This window comes from Motacilla alba, chromosome 1 (assembly GCF_015832195.1).
Source record: "Motacilla alba alba isolate MOTALB_02 chromosome 1, Motacilla_alba_V1.0_pri, whole genome shotgun sequence".
NCBI classification, from domain to species: domain Eukaryota; kingdom Metazoa; phylum Chordata; class Aves; order Passeriformes; family Motacillidae; genus Motacilla; species Motacilla alba.
In genome coordinates this window covers 96,509,274-96,534,496 of record NC_052016.1, presented here as the reverse complement: position 1 = coordinate 96,534,496, position 25,223 = coordinate 96,509,274, and the positions used below count along the sequence as shown (strand labels likewise).

The 25,223-nt window shown below is 37.8% G+C and overlaps 1 protein-coding gene across 2 annotated transcripts in view; it reads right to left on the bottom strand.

Annotated features, from left to right (window-relative positions):
* NCK2 (NCK adaptor protein 2) overlaps positions 1-25,223 on the bottom strand; it is an 85,740-nt gene that overhangs the window by 40,081 nt on the left and 20,436 nt on the right. For both annotated transcript variants that reach the window (XM_038140106.1, XM_038140196.1), the window contains exon 2: positions 13,810-13,881. The gene's annotated coding sequence lies outside the window, so the exon portion shown is untranslated. The remainder of the gene's footprint in view (positions 1-13,809; positions 13,882-25,223) is intronic.

Sequence of the window (25,223 nt, the reverse complement as noted above, 5' to 3'; positions counted from 1 at the left end):
AAGGCAGGCTCAGTACGTGCCATGAGCTTTTCTGGCACCACTGAGACATTTGCTCTAAAGCACAAAAACCCCTTGATTTCCTCTCAAGTCGCTTAGGGGTAAAAAAAGTTAAAAAACAACCAGAAATGCATAATTATAAATGAAAGGGTGATGGTGATCCAGGCTGGTGCAACACTTAATGACACCAGAGGTGCTACAGCCCGTGCACCCAGGCAAGACAGCCCTGCCACAGCCCCCTTCTGCAAGCACAGAAAGGACAGGGCTTTTAGATGATACTTCTTGTTAACATAATCGGGTGGTATATCTCCAAAAAAGGTGAAGAATGACTCATAATTAACCAGCAGTTTAGAGCTGTACTAACTTGACCTTGCTACCTACACACCTCAGACCCTGTCCCCTTGGTGTCGCCACAGTGGTGCGAGGGCTGGAGTTTCTTTCTGCAGCCAAATGCCTGTGACAGCTGCCAGGCAAGGTTGGCCTCTCCCAGCCCCACAACAGATCTGATAACCCAATCTCTAATACAGCTGCAGCTACACGCCGGCACCTTGTACCTCACATTGCAGAACAACTGAAAACAGGAAACCTCAAGAATAGTTTAGTGGTAACGAATTTCTGCATAGCTCCAATAGAGCACAGAGCTTAAACTCTTTTTCTTTTGTCTTATAAGTGGCTTAGAAGTCTTTTAAAAAGACTGACAAAAAAATAAAGGAGAATATATGTTGGAAACACCCAGAAATACATATTTCCTGCTAAGGAGTCAGTACAGCATTTTACTGTTCAACAAAAACAAAATCTTTGTGTGCTTATCTAAGAATGTATAAAAAGATGTTAGTAAGAAAATTTCTCATCCAAAGCTTGCATGATGTCTATCACACGAATGAGTCTGCTCAGGTGAAATAAGCAACCGCTTCAAATGTAAACTCAACATTTAAGGAAAAGGAATAGTGTTAAACAAAAAGGCTGCATCTCCTAAGCAAGACCCACCCATGCTTTGCTTGTAGTCCAGATTCCTAGTGGTGTCAATATCTGATGGCTGCAGCCATCCAGCTGTCTAAGCTCCACTTCAGCAGGAAGGTGTAGCACAAGTGTCTGTTGTACAAGACCAGTGGGGATGCCCTCAAAAGAAGAGGCTGCCAAGCACAATAGATGCAGTGAGGGCTATTTTCCAACTCACATTTTCCTTCCTTTCTTGAAAGCCAAAGTCACATCATAGTCACAGCTGCCCATTATTCAGACTAATACATATTCATAATTTGAGGCATACAATGTCAAAAGCTGCAAGAAGAAACACAACATAAGACTTAGGAAAATACCAAATAAGAATAAAATTGCTAATGGTTATGTGAGAAAGTGGCTTCACCAAATACAAGCTTTACCTGACCAACTTAGTGGCCTTCTATGATGGAGTGACTGCAACTGTGGATAAGGGTAAGGATGTTGCCTGTCTGGACTCTAGCAAGGCCTTTGACACAGTCCCCCACAACGCCCTTCTCTCTACATTGGAAAGATGCGGATTTGATACATAGATTATTCAGGATTTGATACATAGATTATTCAGTGGAGGAGGAACTGGCTGGATAGTCACACCCAGAGGGTATTTGGACATTGATCAATGACTCAGTGTCTGGATAGAGATCAGAGGCAAGCGGAGTCCACACTGGGATGGGCACTGTTCAATGTCTTCATCAGTGACACAGGTGGGGGAATTGAGCACATCCTCAGCAAGTCTACATATAACACCAAACTACAGCTGACAAACTGAAGGATGGGTTGCCATCCAGAGGGACAAGGACAAGCTCAAGAACTGGGCCCATGCTCACCTGAGGAGGGTTCAAAAGGGCCAAGTACAAGGTACTATGGCTGGGTCAGGGCAACTCCCTATTAGTACAGGCTGGGGGATCAGGGATTGAGAGCAACCCTATAGAGAAGGACTGTGGAGCATTGGTAGATGAAAGCCTGGACATGACCCAGCAATGTCTACTTGCAGCCCAGAAACCCAACGCATCTTTGACTGTAACAAAAGCAGCATGGCCAGCAGGTCAAAGATGATTCTGCCCCTTTACTCTGCTCTGGTGAGACCCCACCCAGAATACTGCATCCAGATCTGGGGCCCTCAGCACAGAAAGACATGGACCTGTTGGAACAGGTCCAAAGGAGACCCACCAAGATGATCACTGGGTTCGAGCACCTCTTCTGTGAAGACAGGCTGAGAGAGCTGGGGTTGTTCAGCCTGGAGAAGAGATGGCCGTATTGAATCTTCCAGTGCCTAAAGGGGGCATTTAAGAAAAATGGCAACAGACTTTTTAGCCTGGCCTATTGGGATAGGACAAGGGGCAATGGTTCTAAACTAAAAAAGTAGGTTTAGACTAGATATAAGAAAGAATTATTTTTTTTTTTTTACTATGAGAGTGGTGAAACACTGGAACAGAGCCCAGAGATGTGGAAGATGCTCCATCCCTGGAAATATTCAAGGTCAGATTAGAAAGGGCTCTGAGCAGCCTGATCTACTTTAAGATGTCCCCCCTCACTGCAGGAGGGGTTGGACTAAATGACCTTCACAGGTCCCTTCCAACCCTAAATATTCTATGATTCTATGAAAAGTAGCAGATACTTTGGGCTGCTAACTTCTCTGGTGGTACAAAGAGAAAGCCATCCAGGCTGTTATAATGTAGGCTGCTGCAACATCAGAACGCAAATCTGAGTTCTGGCCTACTAATCATGCAATACGACTCTAATTTTATGCACTCTTGTTTTATATTGTGACTTTCACACAAGCTAACCCTCCCAGTTCAATATTTTTTTAAGATTTTCATTAGTAATACTGCTATATCACAAAATTTCCTCATCTGGTACAGTTCAAGAAACAAATGCTTAATCAGTGTGGCAGGTTTTAAAACACATAATGCTAAGTACAATCTTTTCAATTTACGTGATAAGCACTCTGCTGTTTCAGGATGCTGAGTTTTTAAAAGTCTTTTGATGTTTTACTTGAAAAGGATATTTCTATAGCCTTTTTTGGAACAGTATGACTGTTATAAAGTAGGCAGTGTTCGTTTTCAGCTTCTGAAAGATGATTTTCATTTAAAGTTCTGTTTCGAAGGACAAAAAGCTGGTATTCTACAGGAACAAGTTGGTATTATAGCAGCTCATGTTACAGTTACACAGTACTAGCTACAAGCCTTACAACTTACCTATGCTTAAAAGATAAATGGCAATAGTAATAGAAATTACAGAGAAAACACTTCATCACGTCTTTAACTAAGCTTAGTATAGTCACCAACAGACAAGGCAAAGGGTTTTTAAGAAAAATCTAGCTCAAATCTTTCTATAAATATGGGATGACAACCTTAAGGGATTAAGAAAACCAAACAAACATGTTTCAGTTTTTTTGGGACGTGTGATGTTTTTAAGAAATGTGTATCTGTATGTCATTCAGAAAACAGGACAAAGATGAACAGATAGTACTGGTAACCTTCTAAAGACCAAGAAAAAAACCCAAAAACCAACAAGAGGATTTTTGCAGTTAGATGATTTTTACTGTTTCATCTCAGACCATAGTTTTGGAAGAAGGTATTTCCCTGTATCTTGAAAACTAAACATCTTTCCATGCCTTTTTATCAGATACTTACCAGAAAACACAGGGAATGTGAACTGTCATCTTTGCTGATTTTAATTTGTTGAAAGATATGAAGAAAAAAAAGTTTGAAAATAAAGCAACTCCAACAACAGACAGTTTGCTAATATCCCTCTTCTTGGCCAGCCCTTCCTCCAGCCTTTGCCCTCCCTGTGCTTGTGCCATCTGCCCTCAACCTCCCCTTCCTGCACCTGCTGCTGCAATCCCCAGCAGCAGGCAGGGCTCAGGCAAGTACAGGCAGCAGCTGCAAGGTTTTTTCTGCCTCCATCAGCAGCTTAATGCAAATGCAGTGACTCTGAATGACCCAGCCTGTGGTGACTTTTTCCACTATTAGTGCAAAAAGTCTTCTTGCCTTCATTTTGAAGGCAACCAAAGGCAATGGTACATTCTAGACAGCAGTGGGAATACCCAGACTGTGCAGAGAGAATATCTTCAGATCTTTTGACTATAAACAACGTGAGACAAACAGAAAGATGGCAGCTTTTTTGGCCCGTTTTTCTTGACTGCAGAGTAAACACAACAGAATCTCAAACTGCCTCACATTTAGATATAGTAAGAGAGCCAGAAAAGAGCATTGGCTCACCTTTTCCTGAATTCTTTCAAAAGCCGTTCCAGAAAAAATGATGCAGTTAATAAACTCTGCGGCCCTAAAGAAAACTTTTGGAAAGGAGACCTCATCTCACCTCTAAAACAGCAGCAATGATTAATGACCATATCTCTGCATTGGTTTATGGGTGTTTCTACAGAGACACAGATAAGCTTAATGTTTGTTGCTGTTGCTCTGGATGGCTCTCTCTGCACTTCTCCCAGCAGACAGCATTTAAGTTTACCTCTCTATTCAGAAACATACGAAACAAAAAACAAACAATATAAAAGAGAAGGGAAAGTCCAGGAAGAATAAAACATACCTTAGGAGTCTACATAAGATCAAATTACAAACCATTTCACACCTAACAACCTCTCCACAGCTCTTTACAAAAACAGAGTAGGAGGGAGCCAAGCACACAAGGTCAGAAAAAAACCCCAGATGCTCTGCTGAGAGGACATTTAGGTAAACTTAGCTATATGACAGACTGGTGAGCCATGCTCTGTGAAAGAACAAATTAAGTACACTCCTGTTCACTGACTTTCATCCTTACTATCAGTAAACCTTCCTTCTCAAAATTAAACCAGCCAGCCACTCAGGGCATGGTGAACACCATGAGATTTTATAAAGGAGATATCCTTGAATTTCTTTCAAGATTCCAAATAATAAACTGTTTCAAAGATTTGCTTCCACTGCTGCTTCTTTTCCCATAGCTCAAACATTCAATGGTCTGCAGGAGTTATACTTCACTGGAAGTATTAGTACATTTCTGAATTGTATAAACAAAGAACAGTCCTCAAACATAAGAAGTTTAACCTTGATCTCACACAGAAGGACAAAGCTCAGAATCACTGTGGATTGCTACGTTTTACTGCTAATCCCTTGAAACACCGCTACCTACTTTTCAAGGGATTTCACTTTAAACTGTCTATAAAATGCTGAAAATAAAACTGAACTGCTGACCTTCTGTTCCCCAATGGAAAAATCATACATTCACTTTTTAACTAGAAACAGGAAGAGATGTTTGTTCAGTTCAAAAACCCATTTATTTCCAAAGTTTTTAAGGGGGAAAAATATATATATACACATATATTGACCATTACTAGACAACATTCACTCTATAGTCTTAAGCAATTTATCATTTTCTTTTCCAAAAATTGCCCCATCAATCTATCTCATAACAGTAGGAAAATGAGAAAACAATTTTAATTGTTATAATAATTTAAAAATTTCTAGTCCACAGAGTACTAATTAATTTAAAGGTCCTGTTCAAACTCTGCTCCTCTAAACTTTCCAGTTTACTGTCATTTTGAATGCTGAGTAAATTCTTAGATTTCTGGATTTTCTTACCAAATTACCTGGACCAAAATTGAAAAGGTGCATGTAGCAGCGGGAAAAAAAACCATATACTTATCAATTTAAATCTCAAGACAAAGTTCCGAAGCTGAATTTGGCTTAATGAACACCTATTTCTCAGGTCTAGGAGAGTTTCTCAGGCAAAAATCTACTTTCTAGAAGCAGGGTCTTTGAATAGTACAGGTAAAATAATCACTGGGCATAAGATACCATTTTTGATTCTGTGCTCATGCATGTAACCAAAGAGGCAGCTTGAAAGATGCAGTGTTAGATTTCATTAAGAGACAGCTAATAGTATTAAATTTATTCCTGTACAAATCTGTACATCTTCCTGAAAATGACTGGAACATGAGATAGTTACTGAGGAAGCTATGCTTTTAATTTCCTGATAGGACATGCATCCAGTGAAAGCACAATTTAAATAAAGAAACACTCTAGGATCTTTTATGAGATGTGAGTGAATGCTGCAGCTTCACAAGTCTTCTGTCAGCCACACTGACTGCTGTGCTAACCAAGAAAGTGTAAGCCTAGGCAAGAAATGGCAATCTCAGTTTCCCCTTATTCTTCCATCTAACAGCACTTCAGAGTCAATACAGGAATCCTTTCTTACTGCTCCCAAAACACAAATGTAGAGGAAACACTATCCCTCAAACTTTCCTAAACAAAACAGGTTTCAAAATGACTTGTCCTATAACTTTAAAAGAATGCTTTAAATTTAAAACCAAGAGCACATTTTTGGTCTGGATTGTTGGTAGCATTCATTTATTTCAATCCAATTATTTCTTACATATCATTTTCCTGTTTAAATGAGCACTTCTTCCAAAAAATTGTACTTGTGAGCACTCTGCTACACAATTACAGCAGCTAGCTATTGCTAATTCCTCAGTTGATGGAGAGGGACACAAAGCCAAGAGAGAAACACCTTTCAGAGAAGAGGGAAGAGGATGAAAGAGGATTTTCTAAAACCCCTCTTCTAAAACCCCAGGAGTGCTCCAGAGAACACATGCTTCTGTAAGTACGTTAGGAAGATGTTCCTTATTCTGAGCTCTTATGTTGCAGTTCAGGTGCCAGCTGCTCTAAGACGGCTTACACGGACAATCTCAAAAGTTGTTCCACTGCTATTAGCCCAACACAATTTTCCACTGCACCAGATCTGCTGCTCAAAGGGATAAGCTTTGAAAGTAAATTTTCACTGTAGGAATATCTGACATCTTCCATAGAAACAGCTACCTAAAACCAAAAATGACCAATTAGAAAAGTCTACATTTCAAAAAGCAAAATATACATTCAAGAGAGACCAACACTGCCTTGTGATGCCGGACTCTCGTCCTCCTTTGTTCCTACTCTCACCTTCAGTGCTTGAATAAAATGGACTACTTCCAAATGCCTCTAAACCTCCACCTACTAATTTTATCTTCTGCCAAATTTCTCCAAAGCTTGCTTTTCCTGAATAAAACCTCCCTGCAATAACTTGGTTCAAAATTAAACATTTGGTTTTGGCTGCTACATCACATTCCCTATGATCCAGAAATGTTATGTACTCTTGCACTGATGAGACATTCTACCCTCACACGCTCACAGATGCATTTTCTTCCTTCTCCAGCCAGATAATAAAATGCATCAACAAAAATGAAAGGGAAATAATAGCAGCCAAATTATTTCCAAACATGGACAGAGATAGTGAGGATTAACATCTGTACAAGAACAAAGATTAAATAAAGGAAACAACAGGTTCAAAACCACAAGTCTGAAATGTGGACCTTTAACCACAGAGTTCTTGTTCCTTCTAGATTAGTACAAATTAAAAAATTTAAACTGCTACTGATTTTCAATAAAAATTACTATGCCATTGCTCTCAAACACCACCACCTCTCAAAAACCAGTTCCGGTAGAAGCCATACAAAATACCATGGTACTACAAGACGCTGTCAAGTGCTAAGCATTACGTGTAGTCAATATCCAAAAGCAACACACCACAACCCTGTTAAAAGTAATGTTACAACAGAAGTAGTCATTTTCTTCATTATCTAACTCAGACCTTACTCAAACAAGACAACAGTGTTACCAAATCTGGATCAAGCCTCAATAAAAGATGTTCTGACGAAAACCAACACACAAATACTGGAAGCTGTAGTGCAGTGTATTAACGGAGCAGCAAGTTACAATCCCATGTCTAAACAGAAATAGGAGCCAGTATGTAAAAATTTGCAAATCATCTCAAGGTAACAGAATAAAACAGAATGTAGAGAAAATAGAGAAAAAAGAGAATAGGGATAAGTAGGATGATATACTTATCCCTTCCTTCTCTGGACCCCAGGGAGAACTTATAGAACAGACATCCCTTTTCCTTTCCTCTACCACAGAATCTCTGACTGTTTCAAGTGAATAATACCAAGCATTTTTACTTTACTTGTTCTTTAGCTTCTTGCAAAATAAACTCCAAGGAGTCTTGGTCTGAATTGTTATTTGAGTTCAAAAACCTCCACCTTGAAACCAACCTATAGTCTGTAAAGTTAAGCAGCACTATGTAATTTCATCAAATATTTTTGATATGATGCCCTCAGTTTTGTTTATCTTATTTACAAGAATTTTTCAGGATTAGTTAGGGTACTGACTCAGGATGTAGAAATGCCAAAATGCCCAGCCACCCACCTACAGGCCAGAATCTTTAGCTGACCAGTGACCTGCTTTGTGCTGTCATTTTTCTCCCCTTCTTCTAAACCACAGGCAGGAAGCAGGTCACAACAACCAGCAGGCTTAAGATCTCTCGGCCACCACTTTTTTTCTGAAGAATACAAAGCAGCAGCTGCTCTTCACACAATGGACATAAGCCCAGCACACAAATGGGACCCCCCCATTTTGGCAACATAACAACGTGCGAGCAGTCACATGGAAGAAGACTTACAGCTCACAGCTCAAGACTCCCTGAAGTTTCAGTAATTCACTGCAGAAGGAAAGTATGTTACAGCAGCCATGCATCCAAAGAGTGCAAGTCAGCAACTGAGAATGCTAGCTTCCATCATCCCTTCGACAGTAAATTCAAATTCTATGGAGCACAATTGTCAAAGCCTTGCTTATGAGGTAGTTTCAAAATCAATTTTATAAACATAAATACACAAGTTTTGTAGTTCTAGTCCAAACATTCAAGTAAAGTCACAGATGTCAACACCTGTTCATTTTGAGATAAATGTTTCACATCACCACGCATCCCGATCTTCACCATTATAAAGCAGCCCTCTCTCCAGCAATAATGGAACAGACCTTTCCAGATCCCATGCAAATCTAAGGCTGGCAGAAAATACCATTCAGTAATCTTCAGAGAGACCTAAGCAAGGAAAACTAACACTGTGACTGTTTAATCTTGAAAAACAAATTCAGAGATCAAATATAAAGAGAAGTCTAACCCTCATTCAACAGCATTTTTGGGGCTGGTATGCGATAACCTGAGAACTAATGGTATGAGACAACTGAGCGTATCAGGGAATGTGCTAAGAGCTATGGATTTTGGTGCAAGATAGAGAATTCAAAATCAGCCTCTTGGGAAAATTTGGATCCCTCAACAACCTGCTGCATCAGAGAAATAATCTCTCTGACATCACCTGCTGTAGCTGCTTGCACACGGCAGATTTCTAGCTCATATATATGAACATGTCTGATGGTATTGAACATTAAAAAAAAAAAAAATCAGGCTACTGGTAAATTTTAAATATTAATAGGAAAAAGTGGAACAAGCAGTCACATGGAAAAGGTGTGTTACAAAACTTCAAGGACCCAAACCAGTGAGGAAAAAAACAGTCTGAGTGGCAACAACAGTACCTGGAAGGATTACACATAAAGCTGATGAATCAAAAATCAAGAGATGGATCATTTAAAAGAAAGGTGGGAGCATAAAAGACAGGATGGAGCAGGTAGAAAATAGGCTACACCAAGGCTCTACTGCAGGGAACAACTAAGCAGCTGACACAAACAACAGCCTCCAAAATGAGGAGGGATGAGAGCTGCAGGTGATCCCTGAAACAAAAGGGTTTGAAAAGACAGTACAAAGGAAAGCAGGGCTTCAATCCACAAGATGGCAAGGAACCTGTGATATCTTAAAATAAGGCTCTCAAAACTAAAATCAGGGAAAGGAAAAAAAAAAGTGTAAAAGGTTTCCATCTGTATGCATGGTATTCTACGCTTTGCGTTGTTACTGGTTCAAAAAATAAACAGGACAAGCTCATTTTCTCAGTCCTCTCTGCTTAATACAATTGAAGCTTTGTTACTACAGTGCAAACAGTAATTGTAATCCAAGATTAATTAGCCAAATTATTAGAAATGGAATTCCACAAGAAATATACCACACTAACTTTTAAATATTCCTCCCTTCTGTGAAATTCACCAACTTCAACATCCAGATAACTCACCAAACCATTTGGCTCAGAAAAACTGACAAGCTGGATGACAAGACAGACAAAGTCCACATTGGCTATCATATGCCAAAACTACTTTCATCATGAAAGAAATGGGGTCATTGCTATAGTTGGACTGAAATGAATTTTCCTGCATTGATGAAAGCTGTACAGTGTTCTCTGATGAGGAATCCATATTGACTGCAGTTAAAGCACACTGCAAAGGACATTTGTGGGCTGTAACAGGTCCTGCTGATACCTATGAACATGACTTGCATCTGAAACTATCAAAACTGGAAAAAATTAGACAACTGATTCTTAACTGTCATATTATTATTAATATTATTAAAACATGCTTATAGTTCAAGCAGAGCTACAATTACTACAAAGAGAGGCAGAAAAAATGCAGGAAAGAAATCTAAAAAAGAAATACTAAAATAATGCAGTTTAGGGAAGATCAATTTATTCAAGGTGCGTACCTGCGGTAATGGAAGTGTAACAGTGGGCTGAAAGTGTTGTTCTCCACCATCCTCAAACAGGTTAGAAAGTATTATGCCACTCGCATAACGTAACTGGCAGTTTTCTATAAATTCATTTATTGCACTAAATGTAAATATATTTAAGTAACACTGAAGTTGCATTCAAAATCTTAGAATCACTTTGGGCATCTGAGATAATTGGCGTAATTACAGGAATATTTTTTTAGGAGAAAGGAATCCAGACATCCACTCAGCACATACCTTTCATTCTCTTCGTAACTGTCAGAATCAAAGTTTCCCACAACTAACACATATGAAACAGTGAGAATAGGTATCATTTTCCTTGGGTTAAAAAATATCCAAAATCAACAACTACAAACATGCTGAATCACAGAAAAATACCAAGAAATATTCTGATACAGTATCACAAACAGTTCCAACAAGTTGAAGTGTATGTGGTGCTTTTTGCTCTTGAACAGAGGAGGAGGATCAATCAGTCAGAAGCTGTGTGCAGGTCCCCAGCCTCAAAATGTGAGGAGCTCATCTCTATCATGGTTGCTCTGAGAATCTCTACAGACAAGGATTTCTGTTCTATGCTGTGATACTGTAGCCTTTGACAAATCTGCTGAGTATGAAGACATCAATAATTTTGCTCATACCAGTTTGCTTCTGATCTCATCTAACAATCTCCCTCCCATGTACAGAGGTAACCCTAAAGAACCAATCATTCCATACAAGAGTATCAAGTACCAAAAAATCACAGAACTTTTCCCAAAAGATTTTAATCTAAAATAGAAATGCTCAATGCACATATCAATACTGCAATCACTTTTCAAACTATTTTGTTGTGAAAATACAATATGAGATCTTGGTTTTGATTCAATTACGGCAAGTGAATGAGAGATAAGTTCAAAAGTACAGAATACCACTACATAAAATATGATGTTAGAGGAGAGGGAGAGGAAATAAACAACTGAAAAAAGCCAGCTTGCCCAGCTACATAAAAGAAGACCTGGCAGACCTTTATAACCGCAACAAAATCCTGTAAGGATACATGATTGCCTGAAGTTTGGTGAAGTGTAAGGACTTGGAGTGCAACTTCTGAAAATTTACTTTGTTGCAAATATCATTTCCTTTTCAAAGGGCAAAAGGTTTACTATATCCTGGTTAAAAAAGCATAAAAGCATTACAAAAAGTAGGCTTTACTGAACAGCCACCTACACATTCATTTCCCTTTGAGAACAGCATTAGAATGCTCCACATCTTGCAGATTCACATATTTACCAAGCTGAATACAGTCCATAAGAAACAAGCACACAAATGATGGGAAAAGGCACAAAATATTAATTCGGTTAGATTTAATTTTGTTACTGACATTGAGTGTGGTCCCATCACATTGAGCAAATATCCTGGCTACTCATTCTTCAATAAAAAGGGGGGGGAAAAGATACAAAAAGAGAGACACTCCTTACACACCCCACCAAATGACACATCCAGGTAGTTCTTCCTCAAGTCCTTTCAGTGAGCTGTTATCTATTTACTGCCTCTTGACAAAATACATAAAACCTTCCCCTGATATGAAGAATTCCACTTTGGGCATGTTTGGTCACCCTTCACATTTACTGGATTAAAGAGTAAAAAAAAATTGCTCAATATGCTATATTATCACAGCAACTAGCTCAAGAAATAAAGATGACTAAGTACATAACCAAGACTTCAGACACCTATTTCCCTTAAGTGAACAGTGGACTATTTTTAAAATTATTTTCACTGAATATTTAACTTAAAACTATTATAAAAAAGGACAAGTAAGAGATTCCAAAGATCAAACTCTGTGTTTTATATTACACATTTGAAAGAAATACATCATTTAGTCCATAGCCAATAAAATACTAGCTTAATTTTGAGAAGAAATGATTGCAGAAAAATAATTTTACAATGACTAAGCCAACAGCTTGATTAATAATTTGCTTTAGTACTGTGTATTTATTTTGTTTTCACATTTACAGCTCTTTCAAGAATATTTTGACTTTGCTACTTATACATCATAGAAAAATTATTAAAGAAAATGAATACAAAAGGTTTCTCACTACCAGTCTTTAAACACCTAAGTGTTCAAGGTTACACTGATCTGTCAGAAAGGCCAGGGTTACAAATTTTTATCAGTACATTTAAAGACATATATCAGATACTTTGAAAATACAGTGCAAAAGCCCACTATCTCAGTATTACTTCAGAATTTCCTTTTCAGTTTAAAGGAAAATCAATCATTTGCAAAACCATATGGAGACATTGTAGTTAAGACTGGATTGCTTCTTTATTCTAAGTGTTTTACCTTCATTTTATTGAATAAATAAATCTAAATTCAACATCTCATAACAATTAATTTAGTCTTTAATAGAACTCACAGCAAATATCAAGGCACACAACAACTTAATTTATTGCTTTCCATTTGAAGGTTCCAAAATGTCAATAACTTCCCCCTGAAGAAGGCAATATTATTTTTAAACAGAGAATTTGAGTAAGAAGTAATAAATCTACATGGTAAAATACTGAATGAAGCCAAGATTCCATGCTGCACTACTACAATGCTGAATGCTTATTCAGTGTTCTGCCATTTTGCTTCTATTTTTTGGTACAGAAGTAATGTTAATAAATTCCTACTAAGCCACAGAGACCAACTACAGCTACTAGAAACTGACAATAGGGTACACAAATTTAAAGAAAAAAGCTAGCCAAACTCTACCACAAAAAGATGTTCTACAGGAACATCAGCTTCATTAGATTATTTCAGGTCTTCAGAGTCAGCCCAGGAAGATGCTCTCTATACACTGAATGCAATTCTCTTCTGCTCTCACAGAAAACACAAAAACCTTCTTTACATCAAATACTTTCAATACTTTCAACACTTTAAAATCTATTACTTATATTTTAGAATTCAACCAAAGAATAATACGAAGCCTGCCCCACCATGGTTTATGGAGGACTGCCTCTCCTCCATACTTCCCCCACCATCATGCTGTGCTTTCAGGCAGCACCTTCAGGAGAAAACATTCCAAGTCAAAACAGTGGGTAGCAGGAGACAGCAGTCATAAAACAGTGGAAGCAATATCTAATTCTCAATTAATAGTCTGAGCTTTTAATTTTTTCTTGGATTTTTTCTTCTGAATGTAAGAACTAGAACTGATTGCCCCAGATCACCGATAGAAAAAGACAGGCTATTTAATCATTCATCCAGCAGTTAAAAATTTCCAAAAATAAAACCACAACTACACTGTTATTACATAAAAACCTAAATCAAGCAATACATCCAGTTCACTTGTTATCTTCAGTTATGAAAATAACCACTAAACTTGAACCACTCACCTTTGACACACTGTTAAAAGGATCCAGGCAGTGAAAGGCAGGACTCTCCAACAAAGTTATATACACCACCACCTGAAACAACAAACATATATTTTAGTTCTAGCACTAAACTTAGAACACTTCCAAATAGGTAATTTAGCTTTTTTTTTTTCTTTCTTTTTTTTTTTTTTTTTGTCATAACCTCCCAGGCAGAATGGCATGAACTTGATCCACCTGTTTAGCATAAACAGACCCCATCTTCATATTTAACTTCCCTCAATGAATATAAGGTGATTTTAACCCCAAACAATCCAAACTACGTACAAGTTAAGCCTTCATAATACAGAGAAAAATCAATCAAGAAATGGAATTAAAAACTCAGCCTAGTTTTAGAAAGATTATATTTTACAAAGCACCATTATTTACTGTTTCCTTCACTCTTGTATTAGTCAGTTTAACTTGACTGTACTTTCTAAGAAAAAGAATATGTCTCTACATGTGGAAAAGAGGTACAGCAACAAAAGCATAGCCAGGAGTTTTGTGGGGCAGAGAAGTATTTTCATCTAGAAGGCCCTCACACACACAGAGGTGTGTAATTCAGCTGGATCACTACCACACATGGCTTGAAGCCTTCCGGCACAAGAGGTGGTGACCCAACAAGAGAGCTCTGACAGCAGTGGTGAAGCTTGTCAAAGGGTCATAGAACAACATTCAGGAAAATTCTGGCTGGATATAAAGAAGGCACAAGGGTGGCCAAGCACAGCCACATACACCCTGTGAAGTGATACACCTTCTTCCTGGGAGAGTCTCAAATTCTACTGAACATGGCCCCAGGGGCAGCCTCAGCCTTGACAGAACGTGCATAGCTTGTCCAGAGGTCCCTCCTGGCCTCCACTGTTCTGTTAAGTATTTCTAGATGCAAAAGTAACAGTTCAGAAGAGAGGTCAAAGTACTTAAACACTTGTTTCTGTTTTTTAATGACCCTTCTAACTCCACAGGATGTCTGGCAAATTCAGGCCATGTCAATCCATTAAGATCCAATTCAAAAAGAAGAAAAAAATTCTCAGCAACTTCTTGTGCTGCAGCCTCTATCTCATAAGGACGATGTGTTAAAACTCCTACACAACCTCAGGCCACTCGTGCACAAATGTTTCTGCTCAAAGTCTTTTCTAAACAGATTCCAAGCAGTTGCAACTCTACAAAAGCCTCCTATGAAGAAATTAACTTCAAAGCAGCAAGTCACCTAGTGATCCCACACACAATAATGACGTGAGGGGAGAATAAAAAGTATTGACAGAGGTATTATAAATACTTTACACAAATGTTTCGAAGTGAGATTTACTCTCCAATTCATTAATAGATGGAGTAAGAGAACTACTAAAGTCACAGTTTGACAAACATTTAAACCTAAACATATTGCTAGGGGGTACAGAACATGAGACTCCCTGACCCTCAGCTCCTGGAAGCTCACCCTTTGGCCACCAGCAACTGCAAGGGAAGACAAACTGTTGCCAGCCCTCCTGAAAAACACATAAGATTTAAATAAATAAATAAATAAATAAATAAATAAATAAATAATGAAGGATGTCAAATTATGAGAAAATGTTATTCCAACAGAAGAGCCTCCTGATCCAGTTCACCACCTGAATGAAGATTTGCCTGTGAGAGCAGAAAGCAGACTCGAGGGTGACCAATCCCTTCTCCTCTTCCAGGTGGTGGCTGGAATAACTGCTGTCCCACCTGGGTTTTCAGTGTTCTGCAGACTCAGACCACAGGCAACACCACTTCGCTGTATCAATTTTTCTAACCAATCACAGTTATTCAGTGGGAACTGTGTTCCCACTGAAAACTGCTCTGTTGAAATTGCAGGACAGATATCAAGTAAATGGGAGAGAGGCTTTAATAAATGAAGCAACATTAAAACCTCGAGGCAGAGCAGATCTACTTTCCTGCTGGCTGAATGTTTTGTAGTACACGTTTTTCTCCTGTCAATAATACAAGGATATTTTTAATATTAAGAGGTAAAAAAGAGAATAAAAATTGCCTTATTTTTTGATACAAGATCTTCTGAATAGTACCATCTTTCCTTGTCCTACCTCACAAATCACCTACTGCTCATTACCATCTATCACTGAAGTGCTGTACCAAGCCTCTGATTTTGTTAGGGCATTTCGTTTTCCTTAAAGAAAAACATAATACCTCCCTCAATTATTGCTTCTACCTTCACAAATGCACACTTGCAAATAGAACATATGTTTGAAAGTGAGCTGGAAAACGGCACTATTCATCATCAATACCTGAAAAACGAGCCCTGTATTTATTAGTCAAATAGAGAAGTACAGTTGGAAAAAGAAAGAGTCCAAATTTCATCTAAACGCGTAAGAAAAGAATGAGTCATGTGTTTATCTCAGCATAACAATGCTAACTTCCTTCTGTAGAGCAAGAATGGCTTTATTTGGCAGCTCAATTAAAACACATTGAAAGTAGTTTGGAATGTTAATGATGATAGTGCAAATACTCAAAGGAAGAAGATGCACAAAAAATCATCACTCCTAACAACGCTCAGATTGAAATAAAACTCTGTTAACCTAACAGACATACAAACACAAGATGTAGACTGGTCTCTGCCCTCCTTGGGTTCAATCCTGTTGCATTGTGACCCCATTTTCTATTTTTTTCATGATAAAAATCTTCACTTGGCTTTGGAAGAGCCAGAGGAAGTTTTCTGCTACGAGTCACACTAAGAGTTACTTCCCCAGAGGAGTAGCCAATTTCCATCACACGCCCCCACAGTCCAAAGCTTTGCCCAAAACGCTGTGATTTGCCAAGTGACACAAACTCAGGATGGAAACCCAGACCTCAAATCTTTCAATTATATGTAAAATGTTCCTTGAAATGCTCCTTTAGAATGTGTTCCTTGAAACAATCCTCACTTACAGAAGTTCAGGACCTTTCTCCTCAAGGGTCAAAAAATTTTAACAGCAGTTAGGGTTCGGGACTACGTGCCCCAAGGCAGAGTTTGCACCACACGGGGAGTTTTCTGGTTCTCCTCCTGTGTCCTACTAGCCAGGACTAGAAAGAAATATTGATAGCACAGACATTCTGGGGAATTAATTGTTAAATTTTGAGAGTACAGAATCATTTTGAATCGCCTTCAAAAGCCTTGCAGCACCCAGGACTTAGTGTTCACCCAAAAGACAAACTGGCGCAACATTGGAAACTCAGGAAATCAAGTGAACAACTTTTTTTGAAAGTCAGCAAAGCAAATGGAGGAACAGAGGTGGACAGTCTTCTCCCATGGTATCCCCAGTGCCCATCACTTCTGTACCATTTAGCACAATGTCCATTTGCCATACCTCACTCAGTGCATCTACTACTGGAGCAACGTCAGCCTGGCCGCATGTAAAATGCCAGGCTCCTTACCATTCATGAGTCTTCTCATACCCTACACTTCCCCTGAGGCCCAGAGCAGAGGAACAGAAGACTATGACAAGGAAAAGAAATGGCAGAGTATAGGAATTGGATGAACATGGGATTACAAACACACAAAGCAAAAAGACAAATTTATCTAGTCTTACAATAACTTTAGTCACTCCTTTGCTTTCTAAATCAAGGTCTTCCAAACACAAGGACTATAAAAGCTCCACAGCAAAAAGCCCCTGCCAATAGTCAGAAATAAAAGTTTGAACTTGATGCTTGCAAACGAGTACAAGAAGGTAAATATCAATAACATCTAATATAAGAACATTATTATAAAGGTTACTGCCTCACAGAATAAATTAGTGGTCTTATAATGATTACATTATAAGAAACATCCACAGTTATTAACCACCTCTTCTTTCACTAATAGCTCTAATGTGCCCCATTTTCTTTATCTCCATGGCTAAAATCCAGATTCAGCCTTACAGCAACAATTTCCATGACAATTCTCTCAGGCTCTCTTCCCAATACCCAACCACCTCCTATTTAAATTCTGACATGAAATAGCTAAAATAATCTCTTTGATACTTAATATGCTAATACACAAGAATGATCTGACCATAAACCTGTACTGCACAGATTGGGAATTTTAACTCCAATTGACATATTACTGGTGACCTTCTGGAGAACAAATGAAAAGCATCACATTAATACAAATTCTCCTGTGGAGAAGATCAAGTTGGCAATCTGCCAGTTCATTACACCATCTAGCTTCACTCCAACATTAAATATTGCCTTCCTTTGTAATTGACTGAAATACACTGGAGCAATTGCAGGTAACCACTTTGGGCTATTAAAGTATTCCATTAAGACTTCTCCATTAGGCAGATATTTCAAAAGAAGTTACATTAAAATAGGCTATGTTCAAAATATTTTAACTATGCAGACAATTGGGCAAGCACAATCCAGTTCCACGGAGCAGCAGACAGATCAGCCTAAGCACTCAAAAGCCCAATGCCTGAATTTGCTTAAAGGGAAGAGAAACCCAACAAGTTTTTTAATACTCTAGTATAGGCTTTGTATTTTAAACCTACTAGTCAGATACATTGTCTCAAAACTCACTTAATATTACTTTCTTCTACAGCTAAGAAAATGGTTGTGTTAAAATAGTAACACACTTTCAGAATCAGTATGAAACACAGGGAGAAAAGGAAAAGGAAAAGTGAATTTACATCATATTTCGGGTTTCAAAAAGGCAGCAAATTTAAATACTGCTTTACAATGTGTAGAACATTTTAAAAACAATCAAAAGAGTTAAAATTCTTTCATACTATATAGTCTATACAACTAAGCTTTTCTTCTCTTAAGATTGTGGTTCCCTAACAGCGAGGAAGCAAATGAAATGAGGCACAAGAATAGGTTCACTGCCTTGCTTGCAGAAAAGACTGTGAGATACTTAAAACACTGGAAAGATTTGAGCTTGTATGCCAGCTATAAAAATGGGACTAGCCCTTGAAGCAAAGACAAATTTCTGTGTTTAAATGGCCTTTTTTAAGCAGTCCAGGTTTGCACAGGTTACCCTAAGAAATTCATGTCTCTACTGAATAGCACACAGGCAGTAGGTTGTGCATATTCTCTGTGCTCCTGTCTGGATGCAAGAGCTGTCGTGCACCTCTGGCCATGCTGTCTGTGTCAAAGAGAAAGCAGTTAGACACGTATCATTGGTCCTTCAAACAACTCTTTCTTCTTTAAATAAACATATACTTGGAGGGAATAGGAAGAGAAATGCAGCTAGAGAAAACATGCATGGCTCACACTTTATTACACACAATTAAAGAATCTATGCTGACTTGTATTCTCATTTAACTCCTGCAGTAAAATGCGTATTCTCTGGAGTACACGTTTCCAAAAAACAAGAATATTTTTCACATATATTTGCACAACCACCTGATATACTCATGACACACAAATAGTTGGTAGTTTAAATAATATCAGTATTTAAAATAAATACTGTCTTTCAAAACCTAACTGCCATTGCAAGCTTCCTATTTCTTGTATGTATATCCTCAAATCACTTGCATGATTAGCATCTTTTTAAACTGGAAAGAAATGAGGAGGGATCTGTTAGCAGATGCATCTACTGAGATTTCTACAACATATATTGTACAAATTTACATTATTTTAAAAAAAATCACATGCTTTTTACATTCTCTAGCTCTCCCCCAAAAGTCTGAGCTATTAAAAAACCTAAATACAAATACTATAACAAATTACTACCTGAACTCATTGTAATACGCAATTTTTAAAATTCCTGGATTAAGCAGGATTTTCTATCTTGATACCTGCTGATAATGATCTAACTCATATTCGTTTATGCCAAGCTGCAAACTTTAGCTGGCAGCCCCGGCATGAGAAAAAGAAAAAAAAAAACTAAAAAAAACCCAGAAAGCACAGTCGAAAAATCATGAATGGGTGGCCAGAAAGCTTCCCCAACAGGAAGGCTATGAGCTCTTTAAAAAGACACACAATATTGCAGTCTCAAAACCAAATAACCTCCATGACCACAACCCCAAATACCTGTTGTTCAGACCAAAAATCAAGCACCAAAATAAGTGCAAGCTATGACCAGTCACTCTGCAAGCTGAAGGAGGCTCACAACAAAGGTGCTGTGCCATCATCATAGCTCCAGGGTTTTTTAGCATTCCTATTCAAGAACTATCAGCGAAAAGCAAAGTATTCAAACTCAATTTTATATCAACCCTTTATTTTTTTCTTCTTTATCTGCAGTAAGAAAACAGAGCTCTCAACCTTTCTTATTTTCTTTCTTTAAAGGTTTACAAGCTGGCTCTGTAAGGACATGGACAAATTTCCCTAAAACCCACATAGAAGCAACAAAGGTCTTGATTCATGCTTAGGACAGCTCTAACCACTTCAAGAACCCTTACAAATGTATGTGGAAAGACCTGCATTGCCAATTATAACTGCCAATAGATAAGCAGAAACTGAATTGTATGTACCAAGGCTGTTCTCAAACTTTGTCTCTCTAGGGAAAAGAAAGGATCAGACTTCAGCCCTAGGTAATACTTCACTAAGTGAGCTTCTCAGGCCATGGTTTGAGCATAAGAATTATTTTGGTTTCCTTAATAGGATGCTTTTTTTAGATACCATTTTTAGAAACATCTTAGCATCTATCATTAGTAAGAATTTCAGAAACTAGTGCTTTAAACATAAACAATTTAATAACTGGTTCCATCTGAGCTTCAGCCTTTTTCTTATCAATAATTTAATGTTTTGTTTGTAAAAACTATATGACAGTCTTTTCTATTAAATATAAAACCAGCTCAGAATTTTTGAGGATGACCCCAGTGGTTAGCAACTTACCAGCCCCAAGCAGCTCCTTCACAAATCTGTTTCTTCCTATTGAATCTTTATGCAAAACATTTTAAAAGCAAAGACTTATACAACCCACTGAATTATACCAGTTCTTCTAAACCTTTCTAATAAGAGTCAGAGCTTTTAACTCAGTATTTGTGGATTTCAGGACTGTGGAAGATGACTACAAACAGCATGTTAATATACTCTTCAGAGTAATCTAGTAAACTGCACATGTAAATTACTGAAAATTAACACCTCCACTGGAAAAAGATTCACAGATTCCTTTTAGAGAACTGAAAACCACATATTCCAATGAATTAGCTACCACAGGAGAATGTAACATTAACTTGGCATCAGAGAAACACCAGGCAGACACAACTGGTTACCATTCATGGCTAAGATGACTAACACTTAAAATAAGCAAATAGATTTCACAGTTACACGGTTTGAGATGATTTGCCTTGGGGTGAGATGTAACAGAAACTGGACTGTACCAGGGGCCACAGAGAGTCAAGTAAGGCAGACTTAGCCTTCTGGAAATTCAAAGTTAAAGGCTGACTGAAATCCTTATTAGATTTTTGATTCTCGTAAATTATTCATTCTTTCTTAGTCTGAAGAAAATTTTCCCTACGTGTACATTCAACACAGCGCTGTCTGAATTTAAAAGAACACTGCCACTATTGTTTTGATGCTAAAATATTTGGCAATGGTGATTTTAAGAGGGATAGATCAAGGCTAGTGTGTTTCTCTGAAGCCACCAGACAGATACAGAGAACTAGAGGAAATGCACAAAGCAGATTGTGACTGATGTCTTCAAGGAAACCACTGTCAGAAACTTCTTGATAACACAAACTGCAAAGTGGCAAGTGGTTAATTTACGTTGACAGAACAAGGCATGGTTTGGGCACTCCCCAGCAAAAGCTGCCGTCATCAACAGCCATTGTTCCCCACACCTGAGCCTGTTTGCTGAGAGTGTCTGGGTTTTACTCTTCCTCCAGATGCTCAGCCACCAAGAATAAGGATGCTCTAGGCATTACTGTCCAAGCAGAGTATCTGACACTGAAGATTTTGCAAGCTCTGCCCTATTCTGTTAAGGCAAACTGCATTTGAAGTACTGTCAGCATGAACGAGCCACTCGACTGGACAGGACAGCAGAAAGAATTCCAGGCTTCCTGGCCCTCAGGTGAAGAAATCTATGACAACTTCAGCTGAGGGAGCAAGTTGAAGAAACCTCTCTAAAACACCACATCAAGAAGAGCAGAGATCTACTGCTTACTGAAACTTACTATTTCATTTACAATGCCAAAAAGCACAAGGCTGAAGAACTCACATAATCAGACACTAAACTAGAATGAATGCAATAGTAAAATTGAGGCAGGGGGTGACCACTCAACAAAAAATCCCTTACTGACACCAGAATAGGCTCAAATAATATCTGGTTTTAGTACTTAGTAATGCTTGGATGAAAATTCTTTGGGAGGAGTAAGATATTTTTGTCACAGTCTATTTGTATATCAAAGGCTGTGAAAAACTGGTATTTCAGATTTTAAGTTTTTCTGAGCGTCCTCTGATGATGTAACTGATGAAAAACAACAAGGTTCACCAAGGTTGCAATAACCTGCATAAGGTTCAAGTACAAAACTACCAAACTAGAGGTACACATCTAAGAGCCAAAGGGAACTGGAAGACAAACACATGGAACTTTGAAGTGGTTTTGCCACTTTTACAACTTGGTAGGTGGTACAGTGGCCATCCTCTTTGAACACAGCAGAACAGCAGTCCCCAAAATCTCCACCTTCACCATGCAGCACAAAGATCCTTAGATCTATGTTGCCTTTTGGAAATAATAACCAAGTTGCTAGGATCTCCACTTCCTAAGAGCACAGTCCCCCCAAAAACCTGGTTTTTCTTCCAAGTTAACCATCAGAAAAGCAGCTGAAGCAGTTTTTGCCCGAACCACACAGAAACTTTGCTTTAGGTTGGCAACAAGAGTTGTGTTAATGCAGCTTTGGTTCCATCACAGCACACAGCAGCTCTAGCCACGGGCTGTGCTGTTACTGGTGTTTGGAAGATAACTAGGTATTCCAGAATCTCATCGTACCTAAATAAAATTTGGCAACAGCCTACCTTCTGAAGTTTTTAGCACAGATTTTTTTCCCCTCTCATGTCTTGTACACATTTGATGGTGTCTTATTCTACTCATTTTAATCACAGCAGTTCAGTGGCAGACTACAAATGAAAATGCAATAGAAACATTGCAGGCCCTGTAACAATAGTCAAAACAAAGATTTCCTATGGCAGCTGTCAAATTAATGACATCTCCAAAGCTATCTAAATACAGTATCTGGGCAGAAATCCAATTATGTCAATTCTGTCTGAATACCCCAAAAGAGAGTCCTACTGGGGTTAGAAGTGGAAATAATTTTAAGTGTAGATTAGCTACATAAGCAGCTTCACTCTTGAAACCAGAACAAGGGAACAAAAACCTAAAGGCATGACATTTATCTGGATGCAAGGGAGAGGGAAAAGGAACTGTTAGACATCTGGCAAAAGGTCAAAGCCAATTACCTTGTCCAAATTTGCCCCCAAGATAACAGCTTCCAGGTCCACTTCTTTGAAAAAAGACATATTGACTCAAGTAATCACAAAGATTTCTGCTTACCTCCATCCTCAACTACCATTTTGGTTTTTCCAAAACTTCTTTTTCCCAACAAAACATTAACAGCAATAGTAAAACATGCCAACTTCCCAGAAGCACAAAATAAATTTACCTGAAATCTACATAAAAGAAAATAATATTCTCCCTCATTTTGACAAATAGTATTCATTGACAAATGGTATTTTAATTTAAGAGTATGACTTCTGCTGCTTTACCTAAATCATTTTAACTGCTGATTTCCCCTTTTTGTTGGAAGTATGTGTTACTACCCAATTATGTGGCAAATTCTATTTACTAACCCTGCAACAGGATTCTGTTCATTTGTTGTTTTAAAACAAGTAAGGATCAAGGAGAAAGGGAAATAGTATTTTAATTCAACGAAGAAATAATAAGGATTTTTTTCTTTCTTTGCAGGCATATTCAAATATAAGTTTACATTTTTTTTAAATGAAGCTATTGAAGAGACTGCTATGAAACAAAAGGAAAAAAATTGTGTGTGCCAATTAACTGGAGCAATATATGTTGGTTAGTAAATGCACTCTACCTAGAAAGCCTTATCTCTTATGAAGAGATGAATAAACCTTTAAATACAAGTATGATGATCAAAAATAGGAGACTGGTCTAGAAAAAGTTTCTAAACCTGATCTGTCCAGAACATTTTTAGTGGTACAGATATAACTCACTATATATACATATATATGTATGTATATATACATATATATACATATATGTGTGTATATATATATATACAGCAAGAGATTCTGGTATCAAGATATCACAAAATTCAGGAGAGAGCAAAGCATTCATTATTAATGTGGCTATATTTAGGACTGCGTATTCCAAGCCTGTGCTTCTTACACCAAGATTTACACAATTAAAGGTGGGTATTTTTTGTTTCTGTTTGTTTTTTTTCCTGAATACAGTCATTAGCAATACTCTGCAAAGTCTGAAAATGAGAAACTATTTAGTACATTCTAGAGTATAGAGCTAATTCAAAAAGAAATTCAAAGAAACACCTAATACACAAATGAAGGGCTGCACTCCAGAATTCAAGATAGCCTTAATTCAAAAGCAGTGCCAAGGAAGAGCAGCTACCATTTTCTGAAGACACTTAGTCTCAAAACCCTTTTTCAGAGGTATTCACAGACATCTCTTTGCAAGGCAGCAATTTTGGATATTACCAGTTTGAACCAAATTCAAATGAGTAACCCACATGTCTTCTGCTGTTTAAGCATAACAGACAGTATCAGACACAATAATTTTAACTAAGCTTTTAAACTAATAATAACTTTATTGTATTTACATACAATATACAGTTAATATACTGAAAATACTGTTTATATATACATATATATATATATATATGAAAATATACAGTTGATTGAAAATATCGCCCAACTGAATCATGCAGTCAATGAGCCTGTCAGAAGCATTTTGACAAAGCCTAGAACAAAATTCTTCAGCTACAATTTTCCTCAATTTCCCTTTTTTTTTTTTAAGGATATATTCAATCAATCTATTAATTTCCAGTTTTGTATGAGATTTAATTTTTGCATTTGCTCTCTACAACAGAGTGAGCACAGTACCATGAATCCTCCTTCATGTCACACAGGCACTGCAAATCCAATCAAATCCAATTACTACTCCATTAGGTCTCATTTAAATCCCATACGGTATGACAATAAACTGAATGAAATGAGAATCAGCACATTTTTCAACCATCTTTATAGTATGACATAGATGGCAATCACAGCTTAATAAAATTTCATTTACAAGAAAGAAAATTCAGAGCTACCTTTCTCTGCCAGGCATTTCAGAAACACTTGGGAAATGCCTCTTCTTCCCACCATCCCTTGAAGAAGCCAGTTCCTATTTCATAGTTCTCAAACAGCTGTTCCTTCTGCTTGTGGCAGAGAAATTTGTCCTGGTCCCAGTGCTCAAAACATATGTCAACCATAACAACAACCACCAGGTGAATTCA